Below are 16,630 nucleotides of genomic sequence, written 5' to 3' on the forward strand. Positions count from 1 at the left end.
GAAATGACTGAGTGATTTTCACTCACTTCACTCACAATAAAGATGCACTAATTTTAAGGATTCATGGTGAGTACTGTGCCAAATACTATGGATATAGAGGTAGAACAGATCTAGGTTCTAAATTAACATATAGAGATGCACAAAATATGTAAAGTTAGGAACTGAAGGAAGTTAAGATTTTAGTAGATTCAAGACTTTGCTGTGAATAAAATCTGAGATTAAGACCTAATGCTTCAGGGAAATGGTTCTGTGATCTTATGCAGTCTCTTTCATCATCATAAACCTCAGTCACTTGTTCTGTAAAATGGATTTAATACCAAAAGCTGCCTCCTTGGGTGATTTTGTGATATAAGTGAAGTAATTATGTAACTCATTTACTATAGTATCTTGCTGATAATAAATGCTCAATTAATGTTAGCTAGATGGCATTTTAACCAGTGATTTAAAAAGCAACAAACAGACTTTGGGTTTGAAGTTCTAAATATACAACAATCATAAAGGTCCTAGTGAGAGTGAGAGAGAGGGAGAGAAGTGATGGTTAATGTGCGTTCCCCTACTAACTGGCGGCTTTAAGTTCCACTTCATAGGGGCTGTTCAAGAACATAATAACGGGCCACAAACACAACCGCCCTTCAATAACATGAAGGTGAGCTGCACGCAGAAGGTGGGCACGAGGACTACAAAGGTGCAGTGAAGCACAATGGGAGGAAACATAAAATAGCTGTTGATCACTGGGATGTAGTAACAGCAAGAGCTGGCGGGACCAGTCAGAGAAGAGGTGGCTCAGAGGAAGGGAGACAACTGAGCTTCCCATGAGACAAATTCACTGAGCTCCAAACAGCAGGCGACTGGGCAAGTCTACCAAAGGATTTCCCCTTGTATTCTGGCCTGGGGTGCTATCCAGGTCAGCAGGTCTCTCTCTCTCCACAGTTGGAACACAGATCCAGACAACGTCTCCTAGAGACAGCCCAGGAGAGTGAAAAGAGCAGAGGCTGTGTGTTTTCTCACAACTCCACCAGCTCGGTGAACTTGGGCAAGTCACTTGACCTCTGTGGGACTCAATAACACGGTCTATAAAACATGACAACATTGTCAACCCAGAAAGCAATCAATAAAGGTTAGTGTCCTCAGATTTCCTTCTCAGCCCTAAGTCATCTAATAGTTGGCTTATTTAAATGTGTATGTTTCTATATGAACACTAGATCCAGCCCTTAAAGCACCCAGGGGTTACTAAAGTGAATCTGTGGATTCTTTGCCATGGGGACAAGCAGATTTCTCTTCTCTGTCACAACAGGAAATCATCACCACCCATCATTCCTCTGCAATCATTTCAGCTGCAGCCGAAACAGGTCCCTTTCTTTATCTCAGGATTACTGTTACTCTGGGAAACTCTCTAGAGCTTCAAAATTCTTGGTGCATTTAGTGAATTTTGCTTTCAATCCAGATTCCAGATACAGACTTTTAAAACTATGATTTAATATATATATATATTTTTTTTTTTACATCGTGGCAACCAAACCTCAAATCTTTTCAAACCTCAAAGAAAGCCTGCTGTCATTGGTTTTGCCCTTATCCACATCAGCATGTACTTCCTTACCACAAATTAGGTCACAGATAAGTTTGGAGCTGCCAATCAGCCTCGGATTCATCAAGCATTTTAAACTGCTGGTGCCGCAGTACAGACGCGCCAGTGTGTGCCACCGATAACGGTATCATTTGCATAGTTACAATCAGTTAGTGATAGAATGCCTGAGAGGCAGAGGGGATGCATGGCAAATGCAAAGTCACTTTCAGATTTGCATTCATTTTGGTTTTAAACGGGAAACAGAGGACCTGACTGAAAGGGGCGTCACCTCCCATGCAGCTGGATTCTGCGGCGCCTCTGCCTATAGAGCGTTTCAACCCTTTGAAAGTGCTTTGTGATCTTCCTATGAACTATTCTTCTCAACAATGTCTGACATCCCTAGTAGGCATTATTATCCATAATTTAGTGAAAGGGAAGTGAATCAAAAACAGGTTGAATGACTTGTTCAACCCCGCAGGAAGTCACAGCGCAGGCAGAGGAAGAACCCACAGCTTTGTACCGGCTCCCCATCTGTTGCTAAGCCCCATTAGCTGTGCTTCCTACCTGGACCTAGTAATTAGCCAAACTAAGCGCTGCCAAATAAGGACGATGCATTGATTTTTTTTTTTTAATCACGTTCCCTTTGTTGAACTTACTTTTTGACTTGGAAAACAGTGTAAAAATCCTCACCCCCGCCCCACAAAAAAAAAAAAAAAAAAAACAGGAATAATTAAAAAAGAGAAGGAGAGTAAGATGAAGTTCATTTATTCTGAGGATTGAGAGCACAAGGAGTTAATGGTTCTAAATACTGTGGCCGGTGCTGGGAGAGAGGCTGGTAAACCTTGAGAGAATTGTGCTCTACTTAAATGACAAGTACCAGGATCTGATTGATATTCTCTGTAAAGTTTTCCCTGGTTACATCGTTTTTCCTTGGCACCTATGATTTATGGAATATACCCATATTAATTAGGCATATGCTAGTATTTGGGAACAAGCGGCAATAAGAAAATCCTTTTGCATTTCATTGCATAATATATACAATTTATTGAAAAGACACAAGTTTGGAAACTTGGGGAAAAGGTTAAGCACTTGCTTCAGGTCCCATAAAAGAAAATGCTGTCAAAAGTAGATCACCATCCCCTAAATATTAAGAAACCAAAAAATAAGTTCTATCATAGGGAAAAAAAATTTTAAAACCATGGCAATCCCTGACTCAGCAAACAAAAGCAGTTGACAAATGTACCTGCTACCCTGTCAACAGCTGATCTTGCCTTTTCAGGATGGCCTTATCAACTTAAGATCTTGTTGGAGAGCAATGAACAGGAGAAAAGACACTGGTCCTCGGATTGCTCATCCTTAGAGCTCCTTACATAGCTTGAAGGGGAGCAGGGACTGGGATAAATCAGTGCTTTGAACCTCTTGATAATGGGTGTTCAAATCTCAGAATCTGGGTATTATTCTTAGCTAAAGTATTTAATATCTACCACCTGGCTGGATTGTTCCCTATATTCATATGGGGAAGACATAGTAGGCAAGCGTTCACCCTTGCAAAAGTAGCTGGCAGAACTGAACTACATACAAGCCTGACCTAGTGTGCACTCCGAGCCCTCTCTTTTCTCCCAGTTTCTCCCATATGGATTAGGAATGCCAGTCACTTCTGGAGAGGGCAAGGGAGTGCACACAAGAGGAGAGTTTATTTTTAATTAGAGTGCCCCCTAAATGCAAAAGCAAACCTGTATCGCAGAAATTTAGCAACATGAATGAACCATTTGTTGAATACTGACTTGGATATAACATTTTACAAAGGATATTTCTAAACATCACAAGAACCCTGCAGAACAGGTAGCTCAGAATGACCTATGCAGGCAGCTAAAAAGCCAAGAGTGACGAGGTCTCTAACTCTGGGGTCAGAGGGCAGTGTTCCTGAAGTCCACTTCGAATTCATTGGGCAATTCAGAGGAAGTCCCAAGGTGAGTTCTTTCTTATGTTATCTGTGATATTTAGACTTGCTCAGTTCTCAGTCAACTTTTATAAATATAATTACTTCCAGGGATGTCTTCATGTTCACATTTTCCTTATTATGCTATTTTCTTGGCAGTGTGCATCCTCAGGCATCCAGCCATCTGACCATGACCACAGATTGACAGACACTGTCCTGTAAGTGGGAGCATTTTTATTCCTTTCTCCACCCCACCCGCACCCCATCAGCTCCAGATTCCTTCTCTTACTCCCACATGGTCCTTGGGATGGAAAACTTCTGCTCATATCAGATAAGTCCCACAAATCACTTGAAGATTTGTGGCAATCACATAACTGCAGCATCATTGGTTTTCTTTTTAACTTTTAAAATTTATTTATTTGGCTGAGCCAGGTCTTAGTTGTGGCATGTGGGATGTAGTTCCCCAACCAGGGACAGAACTTGGGTCCCCAGCATTGGGAGCATGGATCTTAGCCACTGAACCACCAGGAAGTCCCACAGAATCAGATTTTTCTAGAGTTTTTAAGATTGTAAAAAACACCAATGGCAATGATTACTCAACCTGGCTTGGGAAGGAGTCTGCTGATGAAGGACAGTCTAGGGGGTGCTCAAATCATGGTTCAGGCTGTGAACAGCCCATGGATGGTTATACCACAAAGGTCAATTTGTCCATCATAGATTTATCTTTATCTGATTTGCTTAAGAGGAACTCTTCAAATTTATTTGTCCCTGTTTTGTACATATTCAGTGAACACAGTAGAGATAATGATACTCTGCACAATGGACAAGTCTTTTTTTACTAAACCTGTCCAAGACATGCACATATATAAAATACATTGCATTTCCCAAAATAGCAAGTCTGTTTGCATCAAAATAAGGTGATTAAGAATGTATATCCTGGAGTCAGTTACTAAGATCCTTAGCTGTGTGTTTTGGGGAAATTTATTTCATTTCTTTAAGTCCTTGGCTTCCTTCTGTGAAAACAATATAAAAAGAGAACTTACATTATAGGGTTGTTTTGAGGATTAAATGTGATGATGTATATAAAGCCCACAGCACAGCATCCAACCGTACTAAACACTTGATGATTGTTTTTGCAAGTACCTCTGTCCACATGCACACACAGTGCACACACAAGGCAAGGAAGGAAGGGCGTCAGGAGGATGGACACTTCCTATAATGAATTTACTCCATTAGAGGAGATATTGCTATTCTCATCTTATCCATGAGGGAAAAGCAGAGACAGATTAAAATGGCTTCCACCAGCTCACACAGTTGGTTATTGATCAAGTCGGAATCAATTCAGGATTCTGATTGCAGCTTGTCTTCATACAAAAGCTCTTCAAATAGCTGCACTCTGCTTCTAACAGTGCTCTCTGCTATAGGTATAATCAGCCTGAACAAAAAGCAAAGGCATAATAAAAGAGCTTCATGGAAACTGCTTTCAACTTTATTCCATGATCTTTTCCCACAATTCTTCCTAACTATTCACCTTCTGGTTATCTTAGAGGATAGATACACAGGGCTGGGGCTTCCCAGGTGGTGCTAGTGGTAAAGTGTCTGTCTGCCAAAGAAGCAGATGCCTGAGACAGGAGTTCGATCCCTGGGTCAGGAAGATCCTGTGGAGGAGGGCATGGCAACCTATGCCAGTATTCTTGCCTGGAGAATCCCATGGACAGAGGAGGCTGGTGGGCTGCAGTCCATAGGATCGCATAGAGTTGAAAGTGACTTAGCACCCACACATGCACCCACACAAAGCTCATTCCAAGTCCACCTGGATCTAATCACCCACAACCTGGGTAAAGCATAGGAGTAAGGATGTTGCTACCAGAGGCTGGGGGAAAAACCAGTAACACATCTTTTAAAGCTGAAATGAACAAGATTGAAACATGTTCTTAACCTTGAAGGATTATTTTTAAGGTTCCATTTATATGTAGTTATTTTGATAAGCCATTTTCATGTTAATTTTGTTTATACATATTCTAAGTTTCAATAAAATGTGCAGTGGCTTTTGTTTTTCCATTTTATGTAGATCTGTATCATCCTTATTGACTTTACATAATGAAAAAGTGGCTTCCCAGTGTCATTAGTATTGATCTTGATGAGGGCGAAAGTGACTGTTAACTCTCAAAATCATCTGTAAATATTTAATCATCCCCATTGATACTATGAAAAATAGATCAAGTGCTCATTTTCTTTCCTGCAGTCATAGTATTTGACTCTATAAATGGCAGAAATCTGTATCCTCATGGTTAAAAAACAAAACAAAAGCAATAAACAAACCTTAGATATCTACGAGACTTTTCAGATTTCAATGAGAAAAAGGATGCAAGAATCTAAAAATAAATCTTTTTCTTAAGGTATTATTTTACCTCATTTCTAACAATAGTGATCCAAAAACATTTGAAAGAAGGTACTGCCAACATCACAGCTGACTGCCAATATTCCCAGGACTCCTTTCCTCCTGGGTACCAGTGGGGCTGACCTACAGAGCTTAGTGCTCAGTCCTGTCCAACTCTTTGTGATCCCATGGACTGGAGCCCAACAGGCTTCTATGAACATGGGATTCTCTAGGCAAGACTACTGGAGTTAGTTGCTATTTCCTACTCCAGAGGATCTTCCTGACCTAGGGATCGAACTTGAGTCTCCTGTTTCTCCTGAAATGGCAGGTGGATTCTTTAATGCGCCACCTTGGAAGCCCTGCAGGCCCCATTGTAATAAGGTGTGGTCATAGGACTGTCTTTGGTTACTTAAGTGTTAGCAAAGGTAAAACATTTCAGTCTGAAACAGTTAATTGCCAATGCCTTATCTCTAGCTCTTTCTGCCCTTTGAGGTTGTTTATGGAAGATTTCTTGTTGTGGAAGTTTAAGATGTTGAAGAAGCCCAAGCCATCTATTTACAGAGCTCCCTTTTACTCATAGATGGCATTGAGTGACCGAAAAGTACACTCTATTTTGTTAAGCTACTGAAAACTGGGGGATTGTTTAACCAAACCTGTCTTGATTTATTGGCCCAACTATAAAATATTGATGTCCACTTTCTCTTTTACTAAAAGCAAAGATTAAAAAAAAAAATGCCCAAAGACCTCAGTAACAACGTGTGGCAAAATTTTGTCCATATATATCATTAGAAGCAAGAGATAACAAGAATTAATATTGTATGTTGATGCATATATGTGGAATCTGAAAAAAATCGGTATAGATGACCTTATTTACAAAGTAGAAATACAGACACAGATGTAAAGAACAAACATATGGATACCAAGGGAGTAACTGGAGAGTAGAATGAATTGGTAGATTGGGATTGACACATATACACTACTGATACTATGCATAAAATAGATAATTAATGGGAACATACTGTATAGTGCAGGGAACTCTACTCAGTGTTCTGTGGTGACCTGAATGGGAAAGGAAAGGAAAGTGAAGTTGCTCAGTCATGTCCGGCTCTTTGCCACCCCATGGACTGTAGCTTACCAGGCTCCTCCATCCATGGGATTTTCCAGGCAAGAGTACTGGAGTGGGTTGTCATTTCCTGACCTAAATGGGAAAAAAAAAATCCCCCAAAGAGGGAATATATGTATATGTATGGACTTTCCAGGTGGCACAGTGGTAAAGAATCGACCTGCCAATGCAGGAGATGCAAGAGACACACATTCTATCCATGGGTCATGAAGATTCCCTGGCGAAAGGAATAGCTACCCACTCTTGTATTCTTGGGGCTTCCCTGGTGGCTCAGAGGTTAAAGCGTCTGCCCGCAATGCAGGAGACCTGGGTTCGATCCCTGGGTTGGGAAGATCCCCTGGAGAAGGAAATGGCAACCCACTCCAGTATTCTTGCCTGGAGAATCCCATGGACGGAGGAGCTTGGTGGGCTACAGTCCACGGCATCGCAGAGTCGGACACGGCTGAGCAACTTCACTTTCACTTTCACTTTCCTGTATTCTTGCCTGGAGAATCCCATGGACAGAGTAGCCTATCGGGCTAGAGTGGATGAGGTCGCAAAGAGTCAGAAATGACTGAGCAACTGAACACACACACACACACACACACATACTCACACACACACACACACATATTAGAGATTAGGGGCTGAGAAGTAATGGGCTTAACAGTAATTGTCCATTTTACTGGCTCTGGATCTTAAAAAAAGAGATAATTTAGAGAGGATGTAAAATTACTGGCTCAATTATTTTATGTCACTAATTATTTTTTTAAATTTTTATTGGAGTACAGTTGCTTTACAATGTTGTGTAAGTTTCTACTGTATAGTAAAGTGAATCAGCTATACATATACATACGTTTTGTGTGTGTGCTCAATCATGTCCTACTTTTTGTAGCCCCATGCTACTGTAGTCCAACCGTCTCCCCTGACCATGGGATTCTCCAGGCAAGAATACTGGAGTGAGTTGCCATTTCCTACTCTAGGGCATCTTCCTGAACTTGGGATCAAACCAGTGTCTCCTGCATTGGCAGGTGGATTCTTTGCCACTGTGCCACCTGGGAAGCCCATAATCTCTAATAGTTTCCAGTAAGTAAAGAAAATGACTGAAACGAAACTCTATATTTATTCAATATTGTTTTAATAAAGTGAAATAATTAGACTATTTTTAAAGGATATATAGGGAAAAGAAGATTGCAGTCAAAAAGAAGTTATATTAGATTGAAAGAGTTCTGAGTTATTTTTGCCGTATTCCAGGTTAAATATAATTTGGTCACATTGCATTTTTTCTTTTTATTTACTTTTCCTCAGTTTAAAACAACATTTTTTGGCTCAGTTTCTATGGGTCAGGAGTCTGAGCACAGTTTAACTAGATTCTCTGCTTCAGGGTCTCACAAAAGTTCAATTACAAAGTTAGTCTGGAATACATTTCCATCCGAGGCTTTACTGCAGGTATCTGCTCTTATGGTTATTGGCAGCATTTAATTTCTCATGGACTGTTGGACAAAGGGCCTCAGCTTCTTGTTGGCTGTTGGTCAAAGACCATCCTCAGCTCCTAAAACCTGCTTCAATCATTCCCTGGATTTGTCTCATTAGTCCCAAGAGATCCATTCTCCAGGAGGCTGATGTCTTTGGAGTGCATCAGCTGAGTGCCTCTGCTTTCCATCTTCCAGCTGTGTTTGACCAGTGTGAGGCACCCAGCAGAAAATGTAGACAGGAAGGAGATTGAGTTTGTGTTTCTGTTTCCCTGATTTCCTCTCCTCCTTGCCAGGCATTGAGTTGGCTAATTTTTTCTAAACAAAAATCAAAGCATTTTTAATCAGGGGCCTTCAGGTCCAGCTGTTGTCTCTGGATCCTCATAGTTAATTCCCCACTTGCCACTTAGACAGAGTAGTAATGGCTTCCCAGTTGGCTGGTCCTGGGACGCTTTATTGTTCCCCTTGGTTTCCCTTAATTTGTTCATACCATTTAAGACATTCCTTTATTTAAACTCTCCCTATTTACCTTATTTGACTATGCACATGTTTGTCCAGGTCTCTGCTATAACCTACTTTCTAAAAATCAGCCTAATTTTAAATGACTCCTTAGTAGCATCAGTGACTTTCTTCTCTTTATGAATTATTTTACCCCAAGTTTTTACATAACATGAAATTTATTATCTTAACCATTTAAACTTCATGATTCAGTGGCATTAACTACATTCACATTTTTTTGTGCAACCATCTCCAGAATTCTTTTCATCTCACAAAACTGAAATTGTACCATTAAACTATAACTCCTCCTCTTCCCTCCCTACTCCCAGTCCCTGGCAACCACCATTCTACTTTTGGTCCCTACGATTTTGACTACTCTAAATATCTCACATAAGTAGAATCATGAAGTTTTTCTCTTTTTGCTTATTTTACTAAGCTTAATGTTTTCAAGCTCCATTTATGCCATATGTGTTTCCTTTCTAAGGTGGAATAATATTCTACTATGTACATATATCCGGAGAAGGCGATGGCACCCCACTCCAGTACTCTTGCCTGGAAAACCCCATGGACAGAGGAGCCTGGTGGGCTGCAGTCCATGGGGTCACTAAGAGTCAGACATGACTGAGCGACTTCACTTTCACTTTTCAGTTTCATGCTTTGGAGAAGGAAATGGCAACCCACTCCAGTGTTCTTGCCTAGAGAATCCCAGGGATGGGGGATCCTGGTGGGTTGCCATCTATGGGGTCGCACAGAGTCTGACACGAATGAAGCTACTTAGCAGCAGCATATACATATATCACATTTTCTTATCCACTTGTCCATTGATTGGCAACTAGGGATGGTTCCACCTTTTAGTTATTGTGAATAATGCTACTATGAACATGGATGTACAAATATCTCTTTGAGACATTGTGTTCAATTTTGTTGAATACGTAACCAGAAGTGGAATTGCTGGATTATATGTTATCTCTATTTTTAATATTTTGAGGTACCACCACACTGTTTTCCACAGCAGATATATCATTTTACAGCCCTATCTATAGTGTACAGGATTCCAGTTTTTCACATCCTCACCAACACTTGTTGCTTTCTGGGTTTTGGAGATTTTTTTGATAGAAGTCATCCCAACAGGTATGAAATGGTAGTTCACTGCACATATTATTTGAATTTCCCTAATGATTAATGGCAGAGAGGGCAATGGCACCACACTCCAGTACTCTTGCCTGGAAAATCCCATGGCCAGAGGAGCCTGGTGGGCTGCAGTCCATGGGGTCTCCAAGAGTCGGACACGACTGAGAGACTTCACTTTGACTTTTCACTTTCATGCATTGGAGAAGGAAATGGCAACCCACTCCAGTGTTCTTGCCTGGAGAATCCCAGGAATGGGGGAACCCGGTGGGCTGCCATCTATGGGGTCACACAGAGTCGGACACGACTGAAGCGGCTTAGCAGTAGCAGTAATGATTAATGGGCAGAAGCACATGGGCTGCGATGGACAGTGCAGAACTGTGGCCAAGAGGAACTACCCAACGCCCAAGGTGAGGGGCAGCGGCCAGGAGGAGCAACACCACCAAGGAATGGTGGCTGAGCAGGCACAGGAGGGCCAAGAGGAGCTACTCCAAGTTCAAGGTCAGGAGGGGCAGCCATGAGGAGATACCCCTCGTCCAAGGTAAGGAGCAGCAGCTATGCTCTGCTGGAGCAGCCATGAAGAGATACCCCACGTCCAAGGTAAGAGAAACCCAAGTAACACAGTAGGTGTTGAAAGAAGGCATCAGAGGGCAGACACACTGAAACCATACTCACAGAAAAGTAGCCAATCTCATCACATGGACTGCAGCCTTGTCTAACTCAATGAAACTAAACCATGACCTGTGGGGCCACCCAAGATGGACGGGTCATGGTAGAGAGGTCTGATAGAATATGATCCACTGGAGAAGGGAATGGCAAGACACTTCAGTTATTCTTGCCTTGAGAACCCCATGAACAGTTGAAAAGGAAAAATAATAGGATACTGAAAGAGGAACTCCCCAGGTGGGTAGGTGCCCAATATGCTACTGGAGATCAGTGGAGAAATAACTCCAGAAAGAATGAAGGGACGGAGCCAAAGCAAAAACAATACCCAGTTGTGGATGTGACTGGTGATAGAAGCAAGGTCTGATGCTGTAAAGAGCAATATTGCATTGGAACCTGGAATGTTAAGTCCATGAATCAAGGTGTGATTCATGGCAAGAGTGAACGTTGACATTGTAGGAATCAGCGAACTAAAATGGACTGGAATGGGTGAATTTAATGCAGATGACCATTATGTCTACTACTATGGGCAGGAATCTCTTAAAAGAAATGGAGTAGCCATCATGGTCAACAAAAGAGTCTGAAATGCAGTACTTGGATGCAATCTCAAAAACGACAGAATGATCTCTGCTCGTTTCCAAGGCAAACCATTCAATATCACAGTAATCCAAGCCTATGCCCCAACCAGTAATGCTGAAGAAGCTGAAGTTGAACGGTTCTATGAAGACCTACAAGACCTGCTAGAACTAACACCCAAAAAAGATGTCCTTTTCATTATAGGCGATTGGAATGCAAAAGTAGGAAGTCAAGAAACATCTGGAGTAACAGGCAAATTTGGCCTTGGAATACGGAATGAAGCAGGGCAAAGGCTAATAGAGTTTTGCCAAGAGAATGCACTGGTCATAGCAAACACCCTATTCCAACAATAAGAGAAGACTGTACACATGGACATCACCATATGATCAACACTGAAATCAGAATGATTATATTCTTTCAGCCAAAGATGGAGAAGCTCTATACAGTCAGCAAAAACAAGACCAGGAGCTGACTGTGACTCAGATCATGAACTCCTTATTGCCAAATTCAGACTGAAATTGAGTAAAGTAGGGAAAACCACTAGACCATTCAGGTATGACCTAAATCAAATCCCTTATGTTAATACAGTAGAAGTGAGAAATGGATTTAAGGGACTAGATCTGATAAATAGATTGCCTGATGAACTATGGTTGGAGGTTCATGACATTGTACAGGAGACAGGGATCAAGACCATCCCCATGGAAAAGAAATGCAAAAAAGCAAAATGGATGTCTCGGGAGGTCTTACAAATAGCTGTGAAAATAAGAGAAGCAAAAAACAAAAGAGAAAAGGAAAGATATAAGCATCTAAATGCAGAGTTCCAAAGAATAGCAAGAAGAGATAAGAAAGCCTACTTCAGCGATCAATGCAAAGAAATAGAGGAAAACAACAGAATGGGAAAGACTAGAGATCTCCTTAAGAAAATTAGAGATACCAAGGGAAAATTTCATGCAAAGATGGGCTCAATAAAGGACAGAAATGGTATGGACCTAACAGAAGCAGAAGATATTAAAAAGAGGTGGCAAGAATACACAGAAGAACTGTACAAAAAGGATCTTCATGACCAAGATAATCACGATGGTGTGATCACTGACCTAGAGCCAGACATCCTGGAATGTGAAGTCAAGTGGGCCTTAAGCTAGTGGAGGTGGTGGAATTCCAGTGGAGCTATTTCAAATCCTCAAAGATGATGCTGTGAAAGTGCTGCATTCAATATGTCAGCAAATTTGGAAAACTCAGCAGTGGCCACAGGATTGGAAAAGGTCAGTTTTCATTCCAATCCCAAAGAAAGGCAATGCCAAAGAATGCTCAAATTACCACACAATTACACTCATCTCACATGCTAGTAAAGTAATGCCCAAAATTCTCCAAGCCAGGCTTCAGCAATACATGAACCGTGAACTTCTAGATGCTTAAACTGGTTTTAGAAAAGGCAAAGGAACCAGAAATCAAATTGTGAACATCCACTGGATCATGGAAAAAGCAAGAGAGTTCCAGAAAAACATCTATTTCTGCTTTATTGACTATGCCAAAGCCTTTGACTGTGTGGATCACAATAAACTGTGGAAAATTCTGAAAGAGATGGGAATCCCAGACCATCTGACCTGCCTCTTGAGAAACCTATATGCAGGTCAGGAAGCAACAGTTAGGACTGGATATGAAACAACAGACTGGTTCCAAATAGGAAAAGGAGTGCGTTAAGGCTGTATATTGTCACCCTGCTTATTTAACTTATATGCAGAGTACATCATGAGAAACGCTGGGCTGGAATCAAGATTGCTGGGAGAAATATCAATAACCTCAGATATGCAGATGATACCACCCTTATGGCAGAAAGTGAAGAGGAACTAAAAAGCCTCTTGATGAAAGTGAAAGAGGAGAGTGAAAAAGTTGGCTTAAAGCTCAACATTCAGAAAACTAAGATCATGGCATCTGGCCCCATCACTTAATAGGAAATAGATGGGAAAACAGTGGAAACAGTGGCAGACTTTAGTTTTTGGGGATCCAAAATCACTGTAGATGGTGATTGCAGCCATGAAATTAAAAGATGCTTACTCCTTGGAAGGAAAGTTATGACCAACCTAGATAGCATATTCAAAAGCAGAGACATTACTTTGCCAACAAAGGTCTGTCTAGTCAAGGCTATGGTTTTTCCAGTGGTCATGTATGGATGTGAGAGTTGGACTTTGAAGAAAGCTGAGTGCCAAAGAATTGATGCTTTTGAACTGTGGTGTTGGAGAAGACTCTTGCAAGTCCCTTGGACGGCAAGGAAATCCAACCAGTCCATTCTAAAGGAGATCAGTCCCGGGTGTTCTTGGAAGGACTGATGCTAAAGCTGAAACTCCAATACTTCGACCACCTGATGCAAAGAGTTGACTCATTGGAAAAGACTGTGATGCTGGGAGGGATTGGGGGCAGGAGGAGAAGGGGATGACACAGGATGAGATGGCTGGATGGCATCTCCGACTCGATGGACATGAGTCTGAGTGAACTCTGGGAGTTGGTGATGGACAGGGAGGCCTGGCGTGCTACAATTCATGAGGTCGCAAAGAGTCAGACACAACTGAAAGACTGAATTGAATGATTAACGATTCCCTAATAATCATGTCCGACTCTGTGCGACCCCATAGACAGCAGCCCACCAGGCTCCCCCGTCTTTGGGATTCTCCAGGAAAGAACAATGGAGTGGGTTGCCATTTCCTTCTCCAATGCAGGAAAATGAAAAGTCAAAGTGAAGTAGTTCAGTTGTGTCCGACTCTTAGCGACCCCATGGACTGCAGCCTACCAGGCTCCTCCGTCCATGGGATTTTCCAGGCAAGAGTACTGGAGTGTGGTGCCATTGCCTTCTCTGCCCTAATGATTAGCCCTACATTATTTTCTGTGGATATCAGCTCAGTCTGGGGCTGAAGAGGCCATATTATCAAGTAGAAGGGATTTAAAACACTGCTTTGCAGCCATGAGTTTGCAGGTTTTACTCAATGGTGCTAATATTTGCCTCTGAGCTCTTTCTTGTCCCTTTATATCTCCAATCCTATTTCTGCTGATCCTCATTCCCTATCACGGGTAAGAATGATGGTTGTGGAGATAAAATCCTATTGGAATAAGAGGTCTGAATTGGGTAGAGTAGAATGCCATAGAGGGGTGATGGAATACAAAACAGTCAGAAATTGGGTCTCTGCCACTCTATCAACTATTGACTTATTCCTGGCCTATTCTCTATAGGACTTACCACCAGTTGTAGACAGAACTCTGCTGCTTTTAGGGTTTCCCAGGTAGTGCTCATGGTAAAGAACCCATCTGCAAAGCAGGAGATGCAGGTTCGATTCCTGAGCCGGGAAGATCCCCTGGAGGAGGGCATGTCAACCCATTCCAGTATTCTTGCCTGGAGAATCCCATGGACAGAGGAGCCTAGTGGGCTACAGTCCATAGGTCACAAAGATTCAGACACGATTGTAGGAACTTAGGATGGAGGAATGATTAGTGATGTGTGTCTTTTCATGTGGATGAAGGAATGATTAGTGATGTGTGTCTTTTCATGTGGATGAAAGAATCATTAGTGATGTGTGTCTTTTCATGCATGTATTAGACATTTGAATATCTTATTTGCAAAGAAAAAAAGAACATCTATGTAAATTCTTTGTTCACTTTTGAATTGGGTTATTTGTTTCTTTGTTGTTTAGATTTAGGAATTCTTTCTATATTCTGGATAATAATTCCTTACAAGATATATGATTTGCAATTTTTTTCTCCCATTCTGTGCATTGACTTTTTATTTTGTAGACAGTGCCTTTTGATGTGCTAAAGCTTTCATTTTCATGAAGTCCAATTTGTCCACATTGTTTTGATGCTTGTGCCTCTAGTGCCATATCTAAGAAATCATTGCCAAGTCAAACAATGTAAAGATTTTGCCCTATATTTTCTCTTAGATTATAGTTTTAGATTTTGCATTTAGGTCATGGATCAATTTTGAGTTAATATTTGTGTATGGTGTTTGGTTAGGATCTATCTTCATTGTTTCTCATACGGATGTCAATTTTACTAACACTGTTTGCTGAAAAGACTGTCTGTCTCTTCCAGGATGAGTGATCTTGATACACTCATCAAAATTAATTTGACCTTATATGAAGTTTTTTTAATGGACTCTATTATATTCCTGGGCTTCCCTGATAGCTCAGTTGATAAAGAATCTGCCTGCAATGTAGGAGACCCTGGTTTGATTCCTGGGTTGGGAAAATCTGCTAGAGAAGTGGTAGACTATGTACTCCAGTGTTCTTAGGCTTCCCCTGTAGCTCAGCTGGTAAAGAATCTGCCTACAATGCAGGAGACCTCAGTTTGATCCCTAGGTTGGGAAGATCCCCTGCAGAAGGGAAAGGCTACCCACTCCAGTATTCTGTCCTAGAGAATTCCAAGGGATCACAAAGAGTTGGACATGACTGAACAACTTTCACTATTCTATTCCATTAGTTTATATGTCTGTTTTTATCTTAGTGTCACACTCTTTCCATTGCTGTAGCTTTATATTAAGTATTGAAATAGAAAGTATGAATCCTCACACTTTATTTTTTTTCAGGGTTATTTTGGATATTCTAGGGGCCCTTGAGTTTTCATATAATTTGAGGGTGGATTTTTTTTAAATTTCAGCAAAAAAAAAAAAAGATTAGGATTTTGATAGGGATCACATAAAATCAGTATGTAAATCACTTTGGTAGTACGATGTCTTAACAATATCAAACATTGTAATCCTTAAACATAGAATGTCTTTCAAATTGTATCTTCTTTAGTTTCTGTCAGCAATGTTTCAAATTTTTCATTGTACAAATCTTTCAAATGTTAGGTAAATTCCTAACATTATTTTTGATGCTGTTATAAATGGAATTGTTCTTGTGATTTCCTTTTTGGATTGTTCATTATAACTATATGGAAGCACAACTGATTTTTATGTGTTGACTTTGTATCCTGCCACTTTACTGAATTCATTTATTACTTCATTCATAAGATACTGCTTATAAGCAGAGATCATTTTACTTCTTCCTTTCCAATTTGGATGTATTTCACTTATTTTCCTTGCCTAATTTGCTCTGCTAAATTTTCCAGTACTATGTTGAATAGAAATGATGAAAGCAGGCATCCTTTTCTTGTTCATGATCTTAGAGAAAAATATTTCGATCTTTCAACATTGCGTTTGACTTTCCCTGAGGGTTTTATCCTATATGGTTTTTATTATGTTGAGGTACCTTCCTCCTGTTCCTAGTTTTATGAGTATTTTCATCCTGAAAGGATGTTGGAATATGTCAAATCCTTTTTCCAC

At 40.8% G+C, this 16,630-nt stretch overlaps 1 long non-coding RNA gene across 3 annotated transcripts in view; it reads left to right on the forward strand.

The window, feature by feature from the left end:
- The window catches only part of LOC133253943 (uncharacterized), a 259,624-nt gene that overhangs the window by 56,658 nt on the left and 186,336 nt on the right, over positions 1-16,630 (forward strand). For all 3 annotated transcript variants that reach the window (XR_009738504.1, XR_009738503.1, XR_009738505.1), the window contains exons 2-3: positions 931-1,117; positions 3,663-3,721. This is a non-coding gene — a long non-coding RNA (uncharacterized LOC133253943). The remainder of the gene's footprint in view (positions 1-930; positions 1,118-3,662; positions 3,722-16,630) is intronic.

This window comes from Bos javanicus, chromosome 9, assembly GCF_032452875.1.
Source record: "Bos javanicus breed banteng chromosome 9, ARS-OSU_banteng_1.0, whole genome shotgun sequence".
Taxonomy (NCBI): domain Eukaryota; kingdom Metazoa; phylum Chordata; class Mammalia; order Artiodactyla; family Bovidae; genus Bos; species Bos javanicus.